At 37.2% G+C, this 24,018-nt stretch overlaps 1 protein-coding gene across 1 annotated transcript in view; it reads left to right on the top strand.

Moving 5' to 3' along the window:
- The first annotated feature begins 793 nt into the window (after positions 1–793).
- The window catches only part of bmp4 (bone morphogenetic protein 4), a 46,259-nt gene continuing 23,034 nt past the window's right edge, over positions 794–24,018 (top strand). Inside the window, exons 1-2 of the mRNA XM_057859413.1 lie at positions 794–1,090; positions 22,628–22,750. The gene's annotated coding sequence lies outside the window, so the exon portion shown is untranslated. The remainder of the gene's footprint in view (positions 1,091–22,627; positions 22,751–24,018) is intronic.

Below are 24,018 nucleotides of genomic sequence, written 5' to 3'. Positions count from 1 at the left end.
TGACTAAATACTTATTTGCCCCACTGAATATATCTGAAGTCATTATATAATGCAAATAAGGTTGCTTAAATGTTGGTGGGGATAATTTGAGCATCCTGTAAAGTTGGTAGTGTTATGTCCCTACCGTCCTTATGCAAATCTACGCCCTTGCTTTGAGGGGGCATTCAACAAGTGAAAAGGGGTAAATGTAAGTTTGAACATAATGAAAATAATTCACTGAATAATGGTAGGGTCATTTCTATCCTTACAACATATGGGAAGACAATCTAAATTACCTATCTAACTGAACTCATTATATAATGCAAATAAGATTGCTTAAAGGTTGGTAGGGACAATTTGAGCATCCTGAAATTTGGTAGTGTTATGTCCCTACTATCCCTATGCAAACCCCAGCCCTTGGGTGTACTTATGATAATAATAATAATTTTATTGACAAATGATAGTATTTACAGTGGCGGGAGAGAGTTTGGGGGGTGCGAAACATTTACGTCTTCCAGGGGTGGGGTGGGGGGACGTAACAGAAAATAATTGAGAAGCACTGCATTAAGGTAAAAGGTGTGTTCATTACACACACAATAAAAAACCGTTTTGGAGCATATTAAAGCAAACTTTAATGGAAAGTGTATTGTTTTGGGGAGGAGGGGGGGATATTCAAGGTGTTTGAGACAGATGATGTTGAGGGTGGGGGTCGTGCACGGAGGAGGGAGGGAGCGAAGGAGGAGGCGGAAGAGGAGGGTTGGGCATGGAGCTTAAAATTGGGCGGACACATAAAAAGTGCACGGGGCCTCGGATGCTGTCTCATTTCGGACACGTCCCTCCTGCGCACCGCCTCGTTTCGTCTCTTTTCACTTCCCACACGCATCCATCCCTCCCTAAAGCCGAGAAGCGGCGCCGGTTGACCCGCTTAGAGGTCCTAGCTAACGCCGCTTCGCATCTGGAAACACCTTGAAAAGGATTTAATGAGCAACAAAGTCGTCCAGTTTCCCATTTAAAGCTGAGTTTTCATGAACGTATCCAATATTCCTGGACTTTATTGCTGAATTACGTCAGTCTTGATAGTAGCTTGTTCGGACCTGGACCTCTACTGATGGTGAGTCTCTGTCGAACGCTGATGGCTCTTCGTATCAACCTGTTGAATTTTTTTGTGTGTGTTTGTGTTTCTTTTCGACTTTTGGCGAAATCGTTCAGTTCAACTTACGAGTTATGTTTAAAAAGTCAATATTACGATCCCGGGGTATGGCGTTACTTTGCCATATTAAATGACAAGCGAACTAACATTTTTGGAGAGCAGATGACTATTTTGGGGAATTAAAAAAATATATATACAGACGTGGCAAAAGCATATGTGGACCTATAAAAGTATTTTTAAAAATTATAATCATTATTTTATATTTTTAAATGTAGGAATTAGGGCTGTCAAACGTTTAAAAATTTTAATTGAGTTAATTACAGCTTTAAAATTAATTAATCGTAATTAATCGCAATTCAAACCATCTCTAATATTTTTCTGTAAATTATTGTTGGAATGGAAAGATAAGACACAAGACGGATAAATACATTCAACATACGGTACATAAGTACTGTATTTGTTTATTATAACAATAAATCAACAAGATGGCATTAACATTCTGTTAAAGCGATCCATGGATAGAAGGACTTGTAGTTCTTAAAAGATAAATGTTAGTACAAGTTATAGAAATTTTATATATTAAAAACCCTCTTAATGTTTTCGTTTTAATAAAATTTGTAAAATGTTCAATCAAAAAATAAACTAGTTGCTCGCCATTGTTGATGTCATTACACAATGCTCATTCATGGTGCTGAAACCCATAAAATCAGTCGCACCCAAGCGCCAGCAGAGGGCGAAAAAACACCCCAAAACACAAGTAACAAGTGGACACTACACTGTGCTGTCATTTTAATGTCTCAGCGGGGCATGTGCGTTAAATGCGTCAAATATTTTAACGTGATTAGTTTAAAAAAATTAATTACCGCCCGTTAACGCGATAATTTTGACAGCCCTAGTAGAAATTTAAATTATACATTAATATTACATTCATTACAAACTGATACAAATTGAAGTGAATAAATCAAGTGTGTAGGTTTGGTCTCAACAGTGGTAGGGACGCTATAACGGCATAACCTGCATCTACATTTTTGCTGGGGACAGGACATTAATAAGACCAAACAGATTGGGTGAACGGGGGTCAGGGTTACATTTCTCACAAATATGCTGATGTGATGAAAAAAGTTAAAATTGTTATTTTCAAGGGAGAAAATGGGAGAAATCCCCCTTTCTTTATATAAAGGAAATTTACAGTGGTTGTGTTTTTGTGTGTGTTACCTTGTTACAGAAATGTCTGCATAGGCTGCAAATAATTTTTTAAATGAATGATGGAGAAAATAAATAAATATATTTTAATTAACGGATGGATGGATGGTTAACGGTAAAAAACCACATACAGTACAGGACGACACCCACCTCTAAGCTGCTTCCTACTCGAGTTTTGCAGGTTAGCAAGTTCACACAGTTATGTTATGCTAACTGGGATGCTGAATTCAAGAGAATAAATCAAGGGTGTAGGTTTGGTCTCAACAGTGGTAGGGACGCTATAACAGCATAACCTGCATATACACTTTTTGCTGAGGACGGGACATTAATAAGATCAAACATTGGGTGAAAGGGGGTCAGGGCTACATTTCTCACAAATATGCTGATGTGTTGCCTACGTAAAAATGAAAAAGTTAAAAATGTTATTTTCAAGGGAGAAAATGGGGGAAATCCCTCTTTCTTCATATAAAGGAAATTTACAGTGGTTGTGTTTTTGTGTGTGTTACCTTTTTGGGGTGTGGGGGGTGTTGAAGAAAGGTCTGCATAGGCTGCCAATAAATTTTTAAATGAATGATGGAGAAAATAAATTAAAATATTTTAACGTTAACAGTAGAAAACACATACAGTACAGGAGGATACCCACTTCTAAGCTGCTTGTGACTCGAGGTTTTTCAGGTCAGCAAATTTACTCAGTTTAATGTTATGCTAACTGTGATGCAGGTCGGACTTTCAGCAGCAAAATTAGTGGTGTGTTGCCCACCTCCATAACATTGACATCTACTTACAGTGGCTGCTGCTGCTTCTGGCCGAAAAAAAAAAAAAATCTAATTTCCCTTGTCTTTAAAGGGGGTGGAGGAGGGGGCATGTTGACATGTATTTCTGTCGTGGTTGTGTGAGTGTGCGTGCGTGTTTGCTCTCGTCATTAGCCAATCAATCGTGCGTTTGAGGGGAAAAAAATGGACCGGCACATTCAACAAGTAAAAGGGGTAAATGGAAGACTGAACATAATGAAAATACAGTAATTCAGTTAATAATGGAAGGGTTAATTCTATTCTTACAACATATTGGAAGACATTATAAATTATTATCAGTAATAATTATCATCAATTATAATCATTATGTAATTCAAATAAGGTTGCTTTAAAGGTGGTGGGGACAATTTGAGCATCCTGAGAAGTTCGTAGTGTTATGTCCCTACCGTCCCTATGCAAACCTATGCTCTTTGAATAAATATAGAAAGGCACAATGGTTATGGCCCCCAATATTTTATTTATTTATTTTTTTGGTTACCTCATAGCCTGCCAATAACAACAGACTACCTCTTCATTTTAATTGGGAGAACTGACTGTGAATTACGGCTGCAGCTATCGAATATTTGAGTAGTCGATTAATCGATGGACTAGTTAGTTTGAATAATCGAGTAATCGGATAAGGAACATGAAAAATTCAAATACATGAGTTGAGCCTCAAACGGTATAACTTTTTTTCTTTTTAATGAGGATCTATGTACAAGAAAAAAACAATTGGCTAACTTACATAGAAAAAGTTTGCTAGCTTAAATGCTATAAAATGCTAAAGTTTTTTTTTACAATGCTCTTAACAAATTTTTCAAACACATATTCCCACAAGAAACAGTTTAATATACCTACAAACTAAATTATGAATGCAATAAAAAAACATTAGCTCAAACAAAAACTTAGCTTACTTTGGTCTTAACAGGGAGCAGTTGGCTCATTTGTTCAGCCATGTGAAAAGAGGCAGACCAGAGGGCAGTGAATCCACCCTAATCAATAAAACTCAAGGCAAACACTTTCAAAATAAACCATTATAACGCCACTTTAATTAAACAAATACTAAAAGCAACAAAATTTAATTTGAATATTTTTTTCTAATCGAATACTCGAGTTCAATTGATTAATCGTTGCAGCACTACTGTGAATGTTTCAATGTCATTGACAGCAGAAGACGTCTAATCCATTTTGACTGGGAGCGCTGGCAGTGATCATTCGCTGCCAACCTCTCCCGTTCAAAACGGATTGCACGTCTAGCGCCGTCAATGGCAGCCGATACGTTCAATGAGTGCCCTCTAAAGGGTGGCAAGGGCGTAGGTTTGGTCTTAACATTGGTAGGGACGCTATAATAGCATCACTTGCATGTACACTTTTTGCTGGGGACGGGACATAAATAAGATCAAACAGATTAGGTAAATTTCTCAAAAATAGCTGGTTCCTGCGTAAAAATGAAAAAAAAAAAAAGTTAAATTCATGGGAGAAAGTCATTTTTCAAAATGTTTGCGTCATATAAAGGATTTGTGTTTTAGTGTTATGGAGGGGTAGGGGGTTAAAATTATTGCATAGGCTGCAAATAAAAATATATATGTTTTAAATGATGTAGAAAATAAAAACATTTCAATTAATGAATGCACAGTTTAATTAACATTAACAGTAGAAAAAAAAGGAAGACACCTCTCTAAGCAGCTTTCTACTCGGGTTTTAAAGGTTAGCAAGTTCACAGTTTAATGTTATGCTAATTCTGATGCAAGTCGGACTTTCAGTAGCAAAATCAGTGGCATGTTCCCCACCTCCACTACACTGACGTCTTTTTACATTACTTACAGTGGCTGCTGCTGCTGGCCAAAAAAAACCAAAAACTTTTAATATCCCTCCTCCTCAAAGGGGGAGGGAAGGAGGCGGCATGTTGACATGTATTTCTGTTGGGATTGTGTGAATGTTGGGGTACTAGTCATCATCCAATCAAACGTGCGTTTGAGGGGGAAAAAATGGACCAGCACATTCAGCAAGTGAAAAAGGTTAAATATAAGTGAACATAATGAAGTAATTCAATTAATAAGTGTAGAGTCAATTCTATCCTTACAACATATGAGAAGACAATCTAAATTACCTATGGCGGAAAACACTCAGTTGACTTGAAGTTCCGCTCTCAGACCCCCAATTTGGCCTTAAAATCTCAATTTTCTGGGGAAGAAAAATTTTGAACACGAGGGCATTTTTAAATAAAATGAATATTTTTTAAACAGCAAAACCCTAACTGGAGGTAAGAGCACGAGAGAGCATAATTAAAGACGCCATGATTTTAATGAGATACTATCGCGTACTTACCTCTTTTCGATCCAAAAACTGTGTCAAGACACAGCTGTGAATGGCCACAGCCAGATTTTTGGGGGATTTTATGGGTGAAACATGGTAATATAACAAGGGTCGCGATGCAGAAATCGCAGACATCAAGGAGTGGTCGAGATTTTCTTTTTCATATATTTATCTTTTCAAATGTTTTTTTTTTTTTCCAAATTTCCTTTGTTTGAATCGATTATTTATCATTTAAAATTTTTGAGAAAATGCGACAGTAACAAAAAAAAATACAATTAAGCGATTGTATTTTTTTTTTTTTTTTTGGGGAAAAATACAATTAAGCGATAAAGCGGAAGATTTTTTTTTGTTTTTTTTTTTTGTTTAAACAAAATATTGGACATCAATTAATGATTCGAAGCTAAAAATGACTGACATTTCAAATAATAAATATAATTACTTTTCTTTTTATGGCTTGGTTAAAACAAAAGCGGTTGCACGACGTCTGTAAATGGGGGTCTCCAGGGTAAGACGGAAAAATTAAAAATAGTTCGGGGGCTTAATGCGGCATGAATCTGCTATGGCAGCATACAGACATATTGTTCTATCAAACACAACAGTTCTTTTGGCTTAAAATACAGCAGCTTATTTTAAAGAGGGTTGCAAGAGCAGAAACTGATTTTTCAGCCTTGTCTGTGTTTTCCGCCCTATATAACTGAACTCATTGTATAAAGCAAATTAGGTTGCTTAAAAGTTGGTGGAGACAATTTGAGCATCCTGAAAAGTTGGTCGTGTTATATCCCTACCGTCCATATGCAAACCTACGTCCTTGGGTTAAAGTTGCATTTTTAAGCATGGATTTATAACCGAATGACACTGTCATTAATTGTTCACATAGTTCGCGCACATTGCAAAGCTGTTGGGCAACATCTGCTCTTCGTGAGCAACACATGAGGGTTGTTAAATTCTAAGTCTTACGTCACAAAGTGTGGATGCATTTAAGAATCTTGTAACGTGCGTGTGTGTAAAATGTCTCAATTGAGGACAAAGGACACACACACGTATATGATGACGTGTAAGCATATAGCAATAACAGCAGCGTGATTTAAACTGGCATTTAGTTATATAACAGTGGATAAGTCCATTGGGAACAATTGTGTTCATTTTATTTACAAATTGTACATTATGTATATATTTACATAATTGTAGTTTTTTTGTATTCAGTATTATTCCAGAAACATTTGGGGGTTTTTTTCTTTCTCAGAGTGTATTCACAATTATTTACAATTTATTTATTATGTTGTGTGTGTGTTTACTTTTTCAAGGAGACATTTCTGTCAAATAAAATGCATCGTCTAAATCGAGGAGGTCGGATCATATATATTTCATTTTAATTTTTTTTCCCACTTTTTTCTACTTTATAATTACTGCCTGCCATTGTCACTTGCATTTTTAAATATGGGCTCTACAGGCTTGCTGTGCAATTAAGTTTTAGTGTAGTTTTACAGATTGTTTGGCTGGGAAACACTGATCATAGTTTTTTAAAGTAACAATAATGCTAACCAATTTGGTACAACTATAACAGGACTTCATTACAGTGGTCCAAGAGGGAGAAACTGAGTTCATTATTCCCCCCAATGGTTACTTGACTAAGTGTAAATAAAAAATGACATTAATTTTACTGTCAAAATAATATGATTGAAAAAAGGAATTTGTTTATTTGTTGATAACAAACACAACAACTTCAAAGAAAATCATGCATGACTTTACTGCAGTGACTTTGAAATTTCCTTTTGACGTCATTTTGCCTTTGATGTCAAATCGTCATGAAATAAAATAACTAAAGGTGTCCAGATCACGTCATTTTCAAAGTATCGGAATCGGCAAAAAAATATTGGACATGCCCTTTTTTAATATATATATATTTTTTAATTATATCGTTTTCTAATTGTATTTAACGTTACAGATAAAATGTCTTACACTCATCCAGAGTCTTTAGTTTTAGCTTAAAGTAGGGCTATCAAATTTATCGCATTAACGGCGGTAATGAATTTTTTTAAAAAATTAATCACGTTAAAATATTTAACGCAATTAACGCATGCACTGCACGACCTACTCACGCATTGTCGCGTTCAATCTATAATAGCGCCGTTTTACCTATATATAGAGCTAAAAGGCAGCGTAAAATGAGTAGAGTGAATTTTGGCAGTCTTTGGAGCCTTTTTTTAATTGGCTAAAGCCTTACAATCCCTCTTTCAACAATTAGAACTATTGTGGGAAGCAATGTGGGGAAGCAAGGTAGTAGTTGATCATTTTCTTAACACCCTATGTTATTTCTCAACGCAGAGAAGATATATCAATTGGTGCCACTACGCACAGTCATGGTTGCACTTCCCATCATGCATTTGGGCAGAACAGTTAAATGGCTACAGTATCATTTACTGAAAGCTCAACAAATACACTAGATGGCAATATTTAGTCACAATATACAAAGTCACAAGTCTTTCTATCCGTGGCTCCCTCTCACAGAAAGAATGTTAATAATGTAAATGCCATCTTGTGGATTTATTGTCATAAAAAACAAATACAGTACTTATGTACATGTATATATTCGTCCGAGTTTTATTCATTTTTTTCTTAATGCATTGCCAAAATGTGTATGATCGGGAAAAATTATCGGGAATGATTGGAATTGAATCGGGAGCAAAAAAAAAAAAAAGCAATCGGATCGGGAAATATCGGGATCGGCAGATACTCAAACTAAAACGAACGGGATCGGATCGGGAGCAAAAAAACATGATCGGAACAACCCTAAAAATAACCATGACAAAACATGCTCTTAGCAACATTTGTGGCCCCTTACATCCAAGCTCTACTCCTGTGAGTTTAAACTTATTAAGGACCATCAAAGTGATAAAAATCTGAGACTAGCAATTGCTTTTTTTGCCCATGCATCCAATCCCCACGAGTCAAATTCCTCAAGAAACCCATTATCTCTGCTCCAGAGAGCCAGCTTCCTAATTGCCGCCTGCTCTCGAGTTTGTCGTCGCAAAATGTCCGCCGCCGCATCTCGTGTGCCGACGTCATGATAGTAATAATACGATGACAAATAGTCATAAAATGGCAAAGAAGCCGAGCACCTCAATGCCTTTCGTCATCACTTTGTTACCATTCCAAAATGTTCAGTTAGGGTTGCTATGTTTTCAATTCCTGTAATGATGGGAGAGGCCCCCGTCTCTATCTGTACAATGAACGCTTGTTGTCACTGATGCGCACACACACACGTTATTCCCCTGTACACACACACACACACCTCTCCATGCGTAATAGAGCTGATCATGTTCCGAACCGTCCTCGCTCGCTCTGTTCTCACAAACATGCAATGACTGCCGATTTTCCGCCTGTGTGTGTGTGCGTGTGTGTAGACGAAATGCCAAAACACGCACAGCATTTCGTGTGATGACTGAGTGAGCTTAGGGTCAATAGTGGGTCAAAGACAAAAATGAAAGTTTTCTTAAGTTTACATTAGTTCAGTGACTTTTGAGTGGAATTCAATCAGTGACATTGGAATGAATTGAAATACCGGTCATTCTTTCCAGTCGTTTCCAAAAACACCACTTTGTTATTAATTATGAAAACTAGCGCTTTATGGTATATAGACACGAGAATGTAGAGAAATGAAGTGGTTTTCATAAAGAGAAACCCAAAACAAAAACTCCACACCTGAGCTGTGTTCTTTTTAAGAGGCGCGGCCTGGTGGGTGACGTCAGTAACATTTGTGATTAGTCTCTGGGAGCTCCAGGACATTGGTTTTGGCTTAAAGAGCATACGACAGGAGAAAAAAAAAGTCTTAAATAGCATTATTATGGGAATTAGAATCATATTTTGAGACGATTCGACTATATACAAGAATTTAGCAAAGCGCAGATGACGAGACATTAGTCTTTTAATCTGCCGGTTAGCCACGCCTACCATTATAGGGCTCTAGCGTCCCCAACAGGTGGATGACGTCAGCGGGTGGCTGGGCTAATCGGTTTTACTATTCAGCCCATTGAGGGGGAATTATTCAGAACGAGGAAAACGCGACGAAGAGAGCCGCAAAATGTCATCGTTTCAGTCTCTCTACTCCAATATTTTTACAGGATATTCTTTTTATCCAAGTATTTTTCCCCAATAGCTAAATAAATGGCTTGAGAAGGACCAGTCAGCCCGTCGAGGGGGAACTATTCACAACGAGGAAAACGCGACGAAGAGAGCTGCAAAATGTCAGTGTTTCTGTCTCTTTACTTCAATATTTTTACTGGATATTCTTTTTATCCAAGTATTTTCCCCAATTGCTAAATAAATGGCAGGGTCATGAAAAATAACAGTCTTGTTCTAAATGAAATATGAAATAATAAAAATGCACTTATTCAGGACGACATGGCAAAATTACTCCATAATGGTCAAAACTGTCGACGTCACCTTTACTGTCGCACCTCCTGAACAATATTTTATGACACCTAAATCGGACATATGTCATTTCCCTTCCCCGGCTTCGGATAATGTAAACAAACCAAGAGGCGTGACAGCTAGCCGACATGCTAACCCGAACCGAGTGATGTTTCAAAGTCTTCGAAGTGGAAAATCACACATAACTAGCCCGGATTATTTGACATGACGACTGGGTTGTCGATTGTCTTCGCGGATCAGCAAACCGCCCGCCGGAGAGCAATTTACAGTTCATTCCCCGGAGGAGGACGGCTGCAGTTGTTGTGCAGCTAACGTGCAGCTAATTTGCATGAGGAGAGCTTTTTATATGCCTATCAATGATCAAATGTAAGTAGTCCTTTATTTAAAGAAAGTTTGTAGTGTTTACTTTGTAATCGCTGCATTCGTATTTGACATAATACAAAACAGGATGTTTACTCACTTCCTCGTAAGTCCAATGGTCCCACAGTAGTAGGGCTTGTTTTGGCCAATATCTACGGTGAATGGGAACCTTTTGAAACTCCAAAAAGGTGCACACGCCTCTCCCTCATAAAGCAAGAGTTTTCTGCAGCCGTTTGGCTGGCGTGATGCGAAAAATAAATGTATTAATCCGCAAAATCAGCTGAATCCTTAGTCCTCACAACAGTACCGCTTTTTAGTGAAGAGGACGCCTTCACCCGTACACGTCACAGCGCCCTCCTCCTCAATGCAAGACCGAAGCAGGAAGTCACTCATTTTCATGGCACGGGATTAAAAAAACTAAATAAATATAGCGATCGCTACATCGCTATCATTCAGGAGCATAAAATACCGCGTGTATTATGAAATAAACATGCTTTTTCGTGTCACATGCACTTTAATATGTCTTCTTGACATTGTTGTCTTCTTTTATTTGTATATTTGAATCTTTGTACTGTGATTTTCAGAGTTTAAGCCGCTACTTTTTTCCCTCATTTTGAATCCTGTGGCTAATACTCCCGTGTGGTTTATTTGTTGATTTATTTGGGTTAATAGCTAACACTTTGTTTGTCAGCGGCATCATAACACTGCCATAAGACCGTCATAATTTTGAAATGACACTATCATGGGCATTAATGAAGTGCCAGCCAGCAAATTATGTCAACTCTATTTATGTCCAGCTTGGATCTTTGACATTCATTCAAAAGTGAGATAATTTGCCGGATGACACAAAATGATATCTGTCATAAGCATTCATTAATGCTATTGGGAGTGTCACGTCATAATTATGATGTTCTAATGACAGTATTATGATTTCACTATCAAATAAAGTGTTACAAAATGCCATAACTAGCAAATAATGAAACAACTAGAACAGTAACTGAAGTAGCGCGACAATGCATGCTAGGAGGCATGTTGGATGACAGCAGTGTTGACTGTAGGTGACAGCAAAGGTTGGCTGTCTCCCCCAAGGCAGAAGTGATGGCCAAATGAAGCTTCTTGAATCAATGAAGCTTTGCAGCCAATTGGCTCGCTCTATTCTCACATTATTTGGTATTGGTGGGGACACATACCGTAGTTTTTGGACTATAAGGCGCACCTGACGATAAGCCGTCACCCACCAAATTTGATAAGTTAACCGCATTTGTTCATAGATAAGCCGCACGAGACAAAAAGCCGCAGCTGTCCTCACTGTATTATGGGATATTTACACCAAAAGATATAAACCGGTAACACTTTATTTGACAGCAGCATCATAGGACTGTCATAAAATCAGATGAACCACCATGAAGCTTTGAGCCAAATGCAAAGCTTCATTGCTTCAAGAAACTTCATTTGGCCATCATGACTCCCTTGGGGGAGACAGTAAACCTCTGCTGCCACCTGCTGTTAACAGTGTTGTTGTCCAACATGCCTCCTCGCATGCATTGCAGCAATACAGATAATTAACAATCAAAATTCATGTTTTGTGCTAATTATTTCTTCAGTTACTGTTCCATTTGTTTCATTAATTGCTTGTCATAGTATTTGGTAACACTTCATTTGACAGTGGTGCCATAAAACTGTCATAAGACCATCATAATTATGACATGACACTGCCATGAGCATTAATGAATGCTTATGACCGATGTCATTTTGTGTTATCCGGCAAAAGATCCGAGCTGGACATGAATGGAGTTAGTGACATAATTCGCCGGATGACTCTTAGCATTCAATAATGCCCATTATAGTGTTATGTCATAATTATTACGGTCTTATGGCAGTGTTATGACACCGCTGTCAATTAAAGTTTTGCCTATTAGCCCTAATGATCGAGGTGAGAGCATTAAAGAGCATAATTAAAGACAACATGATTTTAACGAGATATTATGGCCTACTTACCTTATTTCAGTCCAAAAACTCTGTGTAGCATTTATCACCGAGTGTTAAGACACAGCTGTGAATGGCCACAGCTGGATTTTTTGGTTGATTTTATGGGTGAAACACATAGGCGGAGTTTGACTTTTGGGTCAGGGGGGGCACAAAATGTTGTTGAACCTAAAACGCAGTTTTAGCAATAAAATTAACTTCCAAGAATAATTATAAAAATAAGTTGAAAATAAGCGTTTTTTTGTTTCCCATCATTTTTGAGGGGAATTGTCAATCAGGTTGCTTAGGACAGCTATACTTTTCGCCAAGATTTCATTTATTGAATATGGTACCCCCACCGGTATTATTTTGCTTATATAAATTAGAGATGTCCCGATCGATCGGGATGTCCGATCACGTCATTTTCAAAGTATCAGAATCAGCAAAAAAATATCGGACATGCCTTTTTTAAATATACGTACAGTGGGGAGAACAAGTATTTGATACACTGCCAATGGGTTTTCCCTTTGGCAGTGTATCAAATACTTGTTCTCCCCACTGTATATATATATATATATATATATATTTTTTTTTTTTTAATTAAATCGTTTTCTAATTGTATTTATCGTTACAGACTTAATATGTTACACTCATCCAGAGTCTTTAGTTTAGGCTTAAGGTAGGGTTATCAAATTTATCCCGTTAACGGCGGTAATTATTTTTTTTTAAAATTTATCACGTTAAAATATTTAACGCAATTAACGCATGCTCTGCACGACCCACTCACGCATTGTCGCGTTCAATCTGTAATGGCGCCGTTTTACCTATATATAAAGCTAAACGGCAGCGTAAAATGAGTAGAGTGAGTTTTGGCAGCCTATGGAGCCTTTTTTTAATTGGCTAAAGCCTTACAATCCCTCTCCCTACGATTAGAAATATCGTGGGAAGCAATGTGGGGAAGAAAGGTAGTAATTGATCTTTGTCTTAACACCCTATATTATTTCTCAACGCAGAGAAGATATATCAATTGGTACCACTGCGCACAGTCATGGTTGCACTTCCCATCATGCATTTGGGCAGAAGTTAAATGGCTACAGTATCATTTACTGAAAGCTCAACAAATACACTAGATGGCAATATTTAGTCACAATATACAAAGTCATATTTATCCTTTAGAATTACTAGTCTTTCTATCCGTGGATCCCTCTCACAGAAAGAATGTTAATAATGTAAATGCCATCTTGAGGATTTATTGTCATAATAAACAAATACAGTACTTATGTACTGTAAGTTGAATGTATGTATTCGTCCGAGTTTTATTCATTTTTTTCTTAATGCATTGCCAAAATATATATGAAAAATTATCGGGAATGATTGGAATTGAATCGGGAGCAAAAAAAAAGCAATCGGATCGGGAAATATCGGGATCGGCAGATACTCAAACTAAAACGATCGGGATCGGATTGGGAGCAAAAAAACATGATCGGAACAACCCTGATATAAATATTTACTTATGTTTGATCATGGACGGACAAGTCGAAAAGTTCTCCTCAGACACATCCTGCCATGTTAGCTGCACACAACAACTGCACACAGCTCTCTCACTGTTTACGTCTTCGCCGTGTAGTTAAGCATTAATTTACGCCATATTCGTGTGGAACATGTATGTTTACTATGTTACTTGTTTATTTAGCACCTGTGGATAACATTGAGAATCCAATTGAATGTAAAAGAGGGCGTATTCACCGCCACAACAGCTTTGGGAGAAAAATATTATAAGGGTGCAAAATTTATTGTACAATTAGCATCTTCAGTGGGGGAAATTGAACCTCCGCTCATCATTTTGGCGGTGCTTTCTGGCTTTTCATGGTCCACATTTTCAATCCTTGGTCAGTAGTTGTCGCTTTTGAAAGCTTAGGTTTGAAAAAAATACATATATCCATCTTGCCTCTTCGTTCCTCAGGTGGTTTTGGCTAAGCAAAGCAAATGACCGTCTAAGGTGCTAGTTGTGTTACTTTGTATTTGTGGGTTTCTTTAAGAAGGCAACTTACTGGAAGGGTTGATGTTTTTTACTGACAGATCTTTAGTTACAGAACAGAAGAGAGGCATCATCAACATTAACTGTCCACTGGCGGGCTTTTTATCAGCTGTCTCGAGCTCGCTGCGTAACTCTTGACTTCCGTGTGCTGTGACGAGCAGACATTACGGGTTGGCCCCCGTTAAAATCCGCTTATGGTGAAACGTGGTAATATAACAAGGATTGCGATGCAGAAATCACAGACATCAGGGAGTGGTCCAGATTTTGTTTTTCAAATATTTACACTTTTAAACGTTTTTTTTTCTTTTAATTGTTTTTTTTGGATCGATTACTTATCATCTAAAATATCGGGTAAATGCAACAATAACAAAATAAAAATACAATTAAGTGATAGTTATGAGTTAGAGCTCCTTGACCTATATACAGACACTATTTGTTTCATTGTGACGTAATTTGTTTAAAAGTTTAAACTATGCAAGTGAATAATTTTTTAAACTCATTTTTTCTTTAAAAAACTAAAGATTATACATCAATTAATGATTCTTAGCTAAAAATGATAGACATTTTAAATAATAAATATAATACTTACCTTCTTTTTATGGCTGAGTTGAAACAAAAGCGGTTTCGCGTTGTCTGTAAACGGGGGTTTCCAGAGTGAAATAGACGAATTAAATAGTTCGGGGGCTTAATGTGTTTATATATTTGGCGGAAAACACAGACAAGACTGAAAGAGCAGTTTCTGCTTTTGCACCCCTCTTTAAAATAAACTGCTGTATTTTAAGCCAAAAGAACTGTTATGCTTGATAGAACAATATGTCTATATGCTGCCATAGCAGATTCATGGCGCAACAATTTTGAAAATTGGCCAAAATGGGAGTCTCGGAGCAGAACTTCAAGTCACCTGAGTGTTTTCCGCCATATATTTAGTTACTTTATTTTATTACCGGTAATATGATGTATAATACATGTTTTTGGATAGTAATTTTGAGAGGGGGTAGTTAGAGGTTCTTAAAGGATTAATTCCGATTTACGAGGAAATTCAGGTTACGTCACCAACGTAGGAACTGAACTCGTTCGTAACCCGGGTACTACCTGTAATGTAAAAAACTGTGACAAGACTTTCGTCCAGACAAACATAAAATCATTTGAAAACAAATTAATCATTAGAAAATGAGTCAACTCATTGTGTGCACTCCTGGTGATGTCATCCCAATTATGCTATTCAGTATGAAAAAGTGATGTCACAGGTTTTGCAAGTTTTTTTGTTGTTGTTTGTGATCATGATCCGCATGATATCATTGAGTAATTTTGATTACAAAAGCAATTTTTGCAAAACAGAAACTTGCTAATGCCACAGGCAAAATGGTAACAGTAAATCATGATTAAAATCTGCTTCATGTCAAAATATTTTTTTGTTTGTGTTTCAGCCAAACAAACAAACAAACAAAAAATAGAAATGTTTGAATTATATATCAAGTTAAAACAATTCTTTAATTAACATAATTTTTGGACTGTTAGACGCACTTACCAAATTTGATAAGGAACATTATTTGTTCCTATACAAGCCACACCTGCATATAAATCCCAGGTGTCTACATTGTATTATTGATATTTACACCAAAACACAATATAATATATAATAATAATATAATAAAATATCAAAACACGAGCAGTTTATTAAAAATGTTTTACCGATTCATCATTCAATACTCAGCATCGTATCGGCGACCAATACAGCTATTTCTGGAACATCGGATTTTATTTAAAGATCTGGTCCAATACAGCATCCACATGTACTTTCACCACGGTCACGTTTTTTGGCAGATGTACAGTGATCCCTTGCTACTTCGCGCTTCAAACTTCGCACCCTCAGTCCATTGTGGATTTTTTTTTCAATTAAAAAATAAACAGATACAGTGCCCTCCATAATTATTGGCACCCCTGGTTAAGATGTGTTTTTTAGCTTCTAATTATTATTTTTTTAATTCAAATAATATGGGACCTTAATGGAAAAAAAAGAAAAATCCAACCTTTAATACAAATGCATTTATTCAGTGGGGAAAAAATCCCACATCAAGAAATCATTATTTGACATCAAATAATGTGTGTCACAATAATTAGCACCCCTGGTGTTAATACTTTGTACAACCCCCTTTTGCCAAAAAAACAAGGTCTGGGGACTGAGATGGCCATGGGAGGAGCTTGATTTTGTGTCTGCTGAACCATTTCTGTTTAGATTTGGCCATATGTTTAGGGTCATTGTCTTGCTGAAAGACCCAGTGACGACCCATCTTCAGCTTTCGGGCAGAGGGCAACAGATTTTGATTTAAAATGTCCTGGTATTTCAAAGCATTCATGATGCCATGCACCCTAACAAGGTTCCCAGGGCCTTTGAAAGCAAAACAGCCCCACAGCATCACCGGCCCACCCCCATACTTCACAGTGGATATGAGGTGCTTTTCAGCATGCGCATCTTTCGTGGCACGCCAGACCCACTTAGCGTGTTTGTTGCCAAAAAGCTCAATCTTGGTCTCATCTGACCATCTGACGGTCCCAGTTGAAGCCTGGGACCGTGTGCTTAAAAAAAAAAAAAAACATTAGCTCAAACAAAAACTTAGCTTACGTTGGTCTTAACAGGGAGCAGTCTGATTCAGCCATGTGAAAAGAGCCAGACCAGAGGGCAGTGTATCCACCCTAATCAATAAAACTAAATGCAAACACTTTCATAATAAACCACTACAACGCCACTTTAATTAAACGAATACTAGAGGCAACAAAATTTAATTTGAATATTTTTTTTTATCATTATTCGTTGCAGCAGTAATTTATTGTGTGTAAGTGAGCAGCTTGAGCGGATTTGAGTGGACTCACTCAATGAAGCACTGAATAAAGACGAGTATTTTTCTACTTTATTCTTGTTTAAAAATAATTTGGCGGGACAGTAACTTGTTTAAAAATCATGATTATTACATTTGAAGTGCTCAAAAACCATTTATTCAAAATATTTATAAATAAAAGTTTGATTTTTTTTTTTAATTATACTGTGGGGGGGGTGACGTCTTACATGTATCTCTTTCTAATGCAATACACACAATTTTTGGCGGTGGGTTCTGGTCCCCATTAACCGTGAAAACAGAGGATCTCTGTAAATCAAACTACTAAGAAAACATATCGGCTGTGTGGAACTACTTTTCTTAAAAACTGAAAAATAGTAAAAACGCAGAGTTCAAAGGCGAGGGAAAAGTAGTGACTTAAAGTCCAAAATTTGCACGGTTGTTTTTGGTTTTGTCTCTGTACAGCGCAACACCAAAATGAAATGCAGCCACATTTCTATGATTGTATTTGGCTTCAGTATCTAAAATGATGACCGAACACCAACGTCACTCTTGAGTGTAACCTTAATAAACACTTTTACGATTGTGATTCAACACTGTGGTGTATTTAATGATCCACCTCAAAAAAATCATAAAAAGAAACACACCCAGCTCTGCTTTTCTCCCCCGTGCCAGACGGTGTAATGTGTAATAAATCAAAAGCAACCTTACGAAATCGTTTCACACGTGTTGCTTCACTTAACAAGTCTATTAATACCACAGCAGATTGGTTTTCAATGTTTCTCTCGGAGAAGTCTGCTCCTAGAAATCTCGTGCTTTTGATGCATTTTTTCCCTTGAAATATGGAATTACATTAACTCATTCACTGCCATTGAGGGTGATAGATGTCCAATCCATTTGAACTGGATTCTCATTGGCAGCCAATGAGTTAAAATGAAATAAAACATTGTGTTGAAGTAAACTTTACTGATGGGTGGATTATGTACGTAGTAAACTGTTGGTGCCGGAACAAAAAGCTGCCAGCGACTTAGTACAAACATGATTGTTTTATCTCTGCATTAAACGGTCAGATGACTCGACTCAGCATATTTTCTTCTACAGGAACAGGTCAAAAACTCATATTTGGTGTATATTCTTTTACAAGATGTTTTAACATCCTTGTACAAAGAAGAGTTTATTTTTGTTGTATACTGCTGGCCACAAGTATTGGCACCCCTGCAATTCTGTCAGATAACGCTCAATTTCTCCCAGAAAATGATTGCAATGACAAATGCTTTGGTAGAAATTAGGGTTGTTCCGATCATGTTTTTTTTGCTCCCGATCCGATCCCGATGGTTTTAGTTTGAGTATCTGCCGATCCCGATATTTCCCGATCCGATTGCTTTTTTTTTTGCTCCCGATTCAATTCCAATCATTCCCGATAATTTTTCCTAATCATATACATTTTGGCAATGCATTAAGAAAAAAATGAATAAAACTCGGACGAACATATACATTCAACATACAGTACATAAGTACTGTATTTGTTTATTATGACAATAAATCCATCCTATATTGTGACTAAATATTGCCATGTAGTGTATTTGTTGAGCTTTCAGTAAATGATACTGCAGCCATTTAACTTCTGTCCAAATGCATGATGGGAAGGGCAACCATGACTGTGCGTAGGGACACAAATTGATATATCTTCTCTGCATTGGGAAAGAACATAGGGTGTTAAGAAAATGATCAACTACTATCTTTCTTCCCCACATTGCCTCCCACGTTATTTTTAATTGCTTAGAGAGGTATTGTAAGGCTTAAGCCACTTACAAAATGGCTCCAAAGACTGTCAAAATTCTCTCTACTCATTATACGCTGCCTTTTAGCGCTATCTATAGGTAAAACGGCGTTTATATAGATTGAACACGACAATGCGTGAGTGGGTCGTGCAGCGCATGCGTTAATTACTTAACGTGATTAATTGAAAAAAATTAATTGCTGCCGTTAAGGCAATAAATTTGATAGCCCTACTTTAAGCCAAAACTACTCTGGATGAGTGTAAGACATTTTGTCTGTAACTTTAAATACAATTAGAAAACGATTAAAATGAAAAAAAAAAAAAAAAAAAAAATTTAAAAAGGCATATCCGATATTTTTTTGCCGATTCCGATACTCTGAAAATGACGTGATCGGCATCCCGATCGATCGGGACATCTTTAGTAGTAATGTTTTCATATATTGTGCTTGCAATGAACAAACACAAGAGAATGAAAAAAAAAGTTAAATCACTATCATTTTACACAAAACTCCAAAAATGGGCCAGACAAAAGCATTGGCACCCTCAGGCTAACACTTGGTAGCACAACCTTTAGACAAAATAACTGCGAACAGCCGCTTCCGGTATCCATCAATGAGATTCCTACAGTGCTCTCCTGGAATTCTAGACCATTTTTCTTTGGCCAACTGCTCCAGGTCTCCAAATTTGAAGGGTGCCTTCTCCAAACTGCCATTTATACATCTTTCCACAGGTGTTCTATGGGATTCAGGTCAGGACTCCTTGCTGGCCACTTTAGAAGTCTCCATTGCTTTCTGTCAAACCATTTTCTAGTGCTTTTTCAAGTGTGTTTTGGGTCACTGTTCTGCTGGAAGACCCATGACCTCTGACGTAGACCCAGCTTTCTCACACTGGGCCATACATTATGCTGCACACTTTGTTGGTAGTCTTCAGACTTCATGATGCCATGCACACGGTCAAGCAGTCCAGTGCCAGAGGCAGCAAAGCGACCCCAAAACATCAGGGAACCTCCGCCTTGTTTGACTGTGGGGACTGTCTTCTTTTCTTTGAAGGCCTCGTTTTTTTTCCTGTAAACACTATGTTGATGCCTTTTCCCAAAAAGCTCATCTGATGTGAGAACATTCTTCCTAAATGTTTTTTGCTTTCTCAGGTCAGTTTTGGCAAACTCCAGCCAGGCTTTTTTTTTTTTTTGTCTCTGGGTCCGAAGTGGGGTCGTCCTGTGTATCCTACCATAGAGTCCCTTTTCATTCAGAAGGCGACGGGTTGACACTGTTGAACCCTCGGACTGCAGGACAGCTTGAACTTGCTTGGATGTTAGTCGAGGTTCTTTATCCACCATTCGCCAATATTTTGTTGAAATCTCTAGTCAAATTTTCTTTTCCGTCCACATCTAGGGAGGTTAGCCAGAGTGCTATGGGCTTTACACTTATTGATGTCACTGCAAACGGTAGACACAGGAACATTCAGGTCTTTGAAGATGGACTTGTAGCCTTGAGATTGCCCATGCTTCCTTACAATTTTGCTTTTCAAGTCCTCAGACAATTCTTTGGTGTTCTTTCTTTTCTCCATGCTCAATGTGGTACACACAAGGACACAGGACAAAGGTTGAGTCAACTTTAATCAATTTTAACTTGCTGCAAGTGTGATTTAGTTATTGCCACAACCTGTTATGTGCCACAGGTAAGTAACAGGTGTTGTTAATTACACAAATTAGAGAAGCATCACATGAGTTTTGTGTATAATGATAATGATTTTTTTTCCCATTCTCTTTTTGCGTTTTTTCATTGCAAGCATAATAAATGAAGATATTACTACCAACGCATTTGTAATTGCAATCATTTTCTGGGAGAAATCGAGCATTATTTGACAGAATTGCAGGGTGGCCAAAATACTTTTGGCCAGCAGTGTACAACAAAAATAATCTGTTCTTTGTACAAGGCTGTTAAAACATCGTGTAATAGAATATACACCAAATATGAGTTATTGGTCTGTTTCTGCAGAAAAAAATATGCCAAGTTGAGTCATTTGACCGTTTAATGCAGAGATAAAACAATCACGTTTGTACTAAGTTGCTGGCAGCATCCTGTTCCGGCACCAAAAGTTTACTTTGTACATAGTCCACATCCACCCATCAGTAAAGTTTGGTTTACTTCAACACAATGTTAAGACACGCAGAGTTTGGCCTTTTGGCCGGGTTGTCGGGGTCTCGCCGGCCCGGGTTGTTGGAGCTTCGCCAGCATGGGTCTGGCGGTTGGTCTGGCTTATTTCTGGCAATTTGGCTAAAAGGTCAGATTCCTTCAATAGTTAGGGTGTTCCATCTTAGGTACCCTATGATTCAATTCAATTATGATTCAGGGTGCTACGATTCGATTCCTGAACGATGATCACGGTATTGACGATGATCACGGTTATCATTATTATCGATGCATCGTACATGACTAATTAATGAAGTAGTCAAACAAAATTTTGTCCATTATTTATTTAAAATATCCTAATGATTCAACAGGAACGATGGAAACATGCCCATACAACAAAAAGCTGCCCTTAAGCTGCTTTTTTATTTATTTATTTTTACAAGAAAGTGCAAAAACATTAACCATTTTAAAGGGAGTACTTATTTCTCTCAACAATACAATAAAATTTACACAGGTGGAATGAATTCCACATTTTCTGGAAACAAAGCGTCTTTAGAAATAAGACTTCTTTTAATCAATATACTTTTGTTTTCACAGATTTCTGTACTATTTCGCATGTTTGTAGTGTTACCGCTGTACTTAATCATGGTTTTACACGTTCTGCGTATGAAATACACGGTAGCGAATTAGCTAATTAGCTTGGCGCTCGGCGCTAACTATTGACACCTCAAAAACAAAAACAATAAAGGCTAAACAGTACAAGAGTGTTTCAAGTACTCACCTATTATAGACGCAAATGAGTGTTAGCAACACACTCAGGACATTTTTCAATTGACATGACTTGAAACTACAGCTAGACATCTGAAAGATGAGGAGCAACGAACTATCTCTCTTCCCTTCTGGCTCTAAAAAATAATGCGCACAGAAGCGCGACCGCCTGTCTCATACACAAATTTATTTTCTAGTCTTTTCCAAAGGAGTAAATCAAAATCAGTAACCGGCAACGTTGTGCGTGCGTCCGTTAATGGTGTCTTGAATTTCATTCCGCTACGAGCGGCTGTCGTAAGGTTATGAGGGAAAATCATCGTTTTTGAACCTTAATGAATCTTAATCAAATCGTCACTTGTCAAATCGTGATGCATGTAATAGTCGATATTTTTGGAACTCCGTTATTCAATAGTGAAGTCTATGGCAGTTGTTTAAGTTTCGCATTTAGGCGACCGTGTTTTCTGTACTTTTTACGATTAGTTTTTGGAAAATTGAGGGATTTTATGGGTCACAAGGAGACTAGTGTTTCAAAGCATTTTTTAAATTGAAAGCCAGTATTTTTATAGGAACAGGAACATTCCAATTATTGGTCTTTCATCGGCTGATAGACGTCCAATCTCTATAAACTTAAACTTCACACCCAGACGACTGTGTTTTGATCAATTTCTTACCATTTGCAGTTGGGTCAACCTGCTACAAAATGGAAAAGTTTTATCGTTCACTCTCTGTGGTGATTTCTGAAAGGGAAAAGCTTTTCTTCCTCTTCTTATCTTTGCATTTTCATAGACACACATGGTCATTTGAAGAAAAAAAAGAGCCTTTAAATGTTTGCAATTGTGTAATTAAGTTTATAATGTCTTTGTGCGTGTTTCTCTTCCAGGAACAGGCTCATTCCTCCGTTCTCCTGCAGCCGCCAAACGCCACCTAACATTTCCTGGAAGAACGTGCCCGCCGCCTGCTCCCAACAAACATGGACTGTTTTCCCATGCTTTATTTTCTGTCGGTAAGTAGCATGTGACTTTGTTTGAGTCAAATCAGTTGTATAGATTAGATTGTTTTGAAGCGACGTCCCCAAAAATATTTCAAAGCACCAGTGTATGTCCAAGAGGGTCTTCTTAACTATAAGTCGGAAAACACAGACAAGACTGAAAAAGCTGTTTCTGCTCTTGCACTCCTCTTTAAAAGAAACTGCTGTATTTAAAGCCAAAACAACTATTGTGTTTGATAGAACAATATGTCTATATGTTGCCATATCAGATTCATGGCGCATTAAGCCCCCAAACTATTTTTAATTTGTCCGTTTCACCCTGAAAACCCACAGACATCGCGCAACCGCTTTTGTTTCATATATAAATTGTATTGTATATATATATAAATTGTTATTGTTGTCTCATTTTCTCCAATATGTTAGATGATACATAATCGATACAAAAAAACAACAAACAAAAAAAAAAAACGTTTAAAAGGGTAAATATATGAGAAAGAACATTTCGACCACTCCGTGATGTCTGCGATGTCTGCATCGCGACCCTTATTATTATATTACCATGTTTCACCCATAAAATCCCCCAAAAATCCAGATAAGCCCCCAAACTATTTTTAATTTGTCCGTTTCACCCTGAAAACCCACAGACATCGCGCAACCGCTTTTGTTTCAACTCAGCCATAAAACGAAGGTAATTAATTATATTTATTATTCAAAATGTCTGTCGTTTTTAGCTTAGAATCTTTAATTGATGTCTAATACCGTATCGCCCCGAATATAAGACAGCCCTGATTATAAGACAACCCCCTCTTTTTCAAGACTCAAGTTTGAAAAAAGACTTTTTGAACACCAAATTAATTTTTATTCAGAAAATGTGAATGGGTATAATGTCTAGACTGCGAATATAAGACGACCCCCACTTTTTCAGTCTTATTTCAATGCAAAAAACACGGTCTTATATTTGGGCCAATACGTTATTTAATTAAAAAAAACAAAAAAAAAACAAACGACTTTAAAAAATTATTCACTCACGTACTGTATGTTAAACTTTTAAACAAATGACATCAAAATGAAAAAAATGGCGTCTGTAAAAAAGTCACGGATATCTACCTCATAACTATCGCTTAGCTGTATTTTTATTGTTACTGTCGCATTTTCGCCAATATGTTAGATGGTACATAATCGATCCAAACAAAGAAAAATTGAAAAAAAAAAAAATGTTTAATAGGTTAAATATATGAAAAAGAACATCTCGACCACTCCTTGATGTCTGCGATTTCTGCATC

The sequence above is a fragment of the Corythoichthys intestinalis genome, chromosome 15, assembly GCF_030265065.1.
Source record: "Corythoichthys intestinalis isolate RoL2023-P3 chromosome 15, ASM3026506v1, whole genome shotgun sequence".
In the NCBI taxonomy this organism is placed as follows: domain Eukaryota; kingdom Metazoa; phylum Chordata; class Actinopteri; order Syngnathiformes; family Syngnathidae; genus Corythoichthys; species Corythoichthys intestinalis.
The sequence above is the reverse complement of the archived record's forward strand: the minus strand, read 5'-3'. Positions and strand labels throughout refer to the sequence as shown.